This window comes from Nanorana parkeri, unplaced genomic scaffold, assembly GCF_000935625.1.
Source record: "Nanorana parkeri isolate BGI_ZX_2015 unplaced genomic scaffold, ASM93562v1 scaffold2264, whole genome shotgun sequence".
NCBI classification, from domain to species: domain Eukaryota; kingdom Metazoa; phylum Chordata; class Amphibia; order Anura; family Dicroglossidae; genus Nanorana; species Nanorana parkeri.
The window spans coordinates 108,963-113,444 of record NW_017308532.1 but is presented as its reverse complement, the minus strand read 5'-3'; positions in this window follow the sequence as shown (position 1 = coordinate 113,444).

Genomic DNA, 4,482 nt, shown 5'->3' with positions numbered 1-4,482 from the left:
CTATAATTAACATTATGTAAGTAACAAATGCACCTAAAATTAACATACTAAAATTAAATAAAACATACAAATTAAAACTATGGACAGGCTGAGGATGTATTATATAGTTTTATAGATTGATGATACATATAGATAATGTGAATATGTATATCATGAAAAAGGATGCACAGAAGCACCCTTTGAAAATGATGGGGAGTCCAGCAAAACATCAGGTTTATACAACATGGCTCTCAGGCTGTTTGTCACTACTGGACACCAGACCAGACACATACTACACATATAATATCTGGTCTGGTGTACAGTAGTGCCAAACAGCCTGAGAGCCATGTTGTATAAACCTGATGTTTTGCTGGACATAATCATCAAATACAATAAGCTGAAGAGCGCAACTAACCAAATAAATACTGAGCAGTCTGATGTACCTGGCTGAATGGTTAAGATTACAGTGGTAGGTGTGTGACTTACAGTTAAGATGTCCTGAATTGGCACACGGAGTCCCTGGGATCCCGTCAGGTCAGCGGTACTTGTCTGTAGAATGCCGGACTGATAAGGTCAAAAAATTGTCTCCAGTCCGCGTACTCGGCTGGCCAGGCCGAGCCGCGACAGCTGGAGCAATAGAGGGAGAACTGCCCGGCGGCTGGAATACACACTGAGCAGTGCGTTGCTGTGCCGTGTGTGGAGCGATCAATGAGAGATCCAGTGAGTATTGTCAGTCTGTGCTCGTTGGTCCGAGGGAGATGTACTGTACTGTGGAACCCACATGTAAGTTGAATTGGCGGTAGGCAGGCTACGCGTTTCGAGGGTAACCCTCTTTGTCAAGCCTTAGAGCTCTAAGGTACATCAGACTGCTCTATATTTATTTGGTTAGTTGTGCTCTTCAGCTTATTGTATTTGATGATTATGTTTCCTTTCCCTGTTTTTGAAGAGCTTATGCACACCATTTCCCAGAAACTCAGTAACTGAGAGACTTGTCCACATTACAGTAGTGCACTTTCATATGTATTTGTTTCATATTGTATACATACATACATACATACATACATACATACATACATACATACATACATACATTATATAAAATATGTTCACATACATATAAATATACGTATGTGAATATGCAGAAGCAGGTGTGTAAGTGCAGGAGGGCTCCTGATAACTGCAGTGCTGCTGACAGCATGCCTCCCATCGTATGAAGTCATCCCACTCCCCGCTGAGAGACACTGACTGCTCTGAGGCCCCCCTTTCCTGGCGCCCTCAGGTCACAGGTGCTTTTTTATTTTATGTTCCCGGGGAAATTTCCAGGGGACATAATTTTTCCAGGGGACGGTCTCAATCGGGGGACTGTCCCCGGAAATCGGGGACAAATGGTCTAATTAGCTGACATAAGAAGCCCCCATCTCTGGGGAGTCCTATTTCTGTCAGTGGCAGCTTCATAGGCATCCCATACAAAAGATTCAGCAGAGATGATGTGTAGGGCAGAAAGTCGAAGTTTGGTCAACAAGGTTCGCCTCCCATAGACATAGGCGGTTGAGTGCTATGTAGGGTCGCCACCTTTTTCTGCAAGTGAAACCTGAACAATCTGGCGCCACGCGCGGCAATTTTTTTTATTATAGAGGAGAGACTGCCAGGGGAGGAAGTAAGGAGACTGGCTATAGAGGACTACAAATCCCAGCAATACATTATACAGCAATACAAAATAACATGAAGCTACATACACTGTGTTGTTCTGGGTTGGCACCCTGATGTCTCCTGGTGGCCTGTGCGACTCAAGTGAGCTGTGAGACTCTCAGATGGGCTGTGTGACACTCAGGAGGGCTGTGCGGGCTCTCAGGTGGGCTGTGCGACTCTCGGGGCTGTCTGGGCTATGGTGTCTCACCAGAGGTCCGCAGGCGGGCAGCACGGTGTCAGGGACCTGGAGGAGTAGCAATCTGCCTGTAACCTGGATATTTCTCTGAGCTGCGGGCACCTGTAAACAGGGACAGGCATAGAGAAAGATCCAGTTTCAGGCCAATGCGGCTGCCAGAGATCGTGCTTGCTGAGGACCTCGGCAGCCGCATCTGTCAGAAAATGTAAAGTGCCGGTGTCGGCACTGAGTGTGTTGTGTCTGGGTGCCTGCTGGCTGGACACCCGGACACAAGACTCCAAAACCGCACTGTCCGGGTGAAAACCAGATGGATGGCATCCTTAGTGCTATGTTTGGGGATGACAGATGTTTTCAATTTATTTAGTCAACAACCAGCAAACTGATCTTTGTGCTAATCACTTATCATTATTAGACATGACATGGGTACTACAGACAATGGGAAGTTACATAGTTAGTCAGGTTGATGAAAAGACACAAGTCCATCGAGTTCAACCTATAGAGATAAGAGAAGAAAAGCCTAAGAGAAGAAAAGCCTAAACAGAACGCTCCGCCCACAATTACCCCCTGTTGTTGATCCAGAGGAAGGCAAAAAAAACCTATAAAGCATGGGGTTCAATTTGCTCCAACAGGGGAAAAAAAATCCTTCCTGATCCCATAAGGCAATCGGATATTCCCGGGATCAACAATCTCTGATGCCTAATATACCTCTAATAACTCAATATCCAGTAATATTCTGTGCATTTAGGAATACGTCACAGAGGTCACTGAGCTCACTAGAACCAGCTCCTGGGGGAGACTATTCCACATTGTCACAGCTATAACTGTGAAGAATCCTTTCCGTATGCAAAGGTTAAACCTCTTTTCCTCCAGACGCAAAGAGTGCCCCCTTGTCCTTTGCAGTGACCTTAACGTGAATAATTTGGCACCAAGCTCTTTATATGGACCATCTATGTATGTATACCTGGTGATCATGTCCCCCCTTAGTCGCCTCTTCTCCAGAGAGAACACATTCAGGTCAGCTCATCCTTCCTGCATGCTATTATTCAGTCTATGATCTACCAGAACACCCCATACTCCCCCTAGAGTGTATGACGCATGCAGGTTTTTAGTCCCCAAGTGCAGGACTTTACATTGATCAACATTAAATTTAATTTCCCAAATAGTTGCCCAATCACACAGAGCATTCCAATCTGCTTGTAAGTTGGAGACTTCCTGTAGGGGCTGAATTCCACTACATAACTTGTGTCATCTGCAAACACAGAAATAGTACTTCTAATCCCCAACTCTATGTTATTTATAAATAGATTAAACAGTAAGGGGCCCAACACTGAACCTTGGGGGAGACCGCCAACAACACTGAACCTTGGGGGAGACCGCCAACAACACTGAATCTTGGGGGACACCGCCAACAACTGAATACGGTCTTTAAGCCAGTTTTCTATCCAATTACAGATGGAATGCTCGATACCTACTGACCTCAACTTATACATGAGCCGCATGTGGGGAACAGTGTCAGAGTCCAAGTATACTATATCCACAGGCATTCCTCCAATTTATTACTCACTTCCTCATAAAAAGAAAGTAGGTTTGTTTGACATCTTCTGACTTTTGTGACTCTGTGCCAACTATCGCTTATGAGTTTTCCTGTGAGTCTTCTGTGTCCATTTAATTCAAATGTTTATTCTCTGTTCCTACGAAACGTATCAGACGATGACATTGGTCTAACGGCTGCAACGGCTGCATCTTGTCTCCCATCTAGTGGAGTTTTAGCTCTTTTCTCGTCTTTTCTTAGAAGAGATTCAGCTTTTGTCTTATTGGGCAGTGGGAAGACATCATCAGATGATAGGTTGTTGTGTTGGTGGTGGGACATTATTGGGCAGTGGGAAGACATCATCAGATGATAGGTTGTTGTGTTGGTGGTGGGACATTATTGGGCAGTGGGAAGACATCATCAGATGATAGGTTGTTGTTTTGGTGGTGAGACATTATTGGGCAGTGGGAAGACATTGTCAGATGACGGGTCATAATGTTGGTGATGAAACATTATTGGGCAGTGGGAAGACATTGTCAGATGATGGGTTGTTGTGTTGGTGGTGAAACATCATCAGGCAGTGGGAAGGCATCATCAGATGGCAGGTCATTGTGTTGGCGGGTAGACATTATTTGGCAGTGGGAAGACATTGGCAGGTGGCAGGTCATTGTATTGGCAGTAAAAGATCATCAGGGGCGGCTTGTCATGATTGACAATGGATTTACATTTCCTTATAAATACATTTTATTAAAGGACTTTTTCATGGCGTGTGTTTTTATCTACATTCTGCTTTATGGTTGTTCATCTGCTGCTGCATTCATCCCGTTGTAAATAGAGTGAATGTGACTGTGGAATGCAGGGGAATATACCACTGAATCTCACATGGGTGAATAGCAGTAAAGGATTCACTGGGTGAATTTCACAGCAAATCATTGATAAGCTGACCCCTCAGTGACTACAATGAAGAACTGCCAAGACTGGAACAAGAAATTCAAGAAACGAATAACAAATCGTTCATTCATAGGTAAGGCGAATGTCCTCAGAAAGCCGCGGAGCTGGAAGAAGCCAAGACAAAGCAAACAGAGAT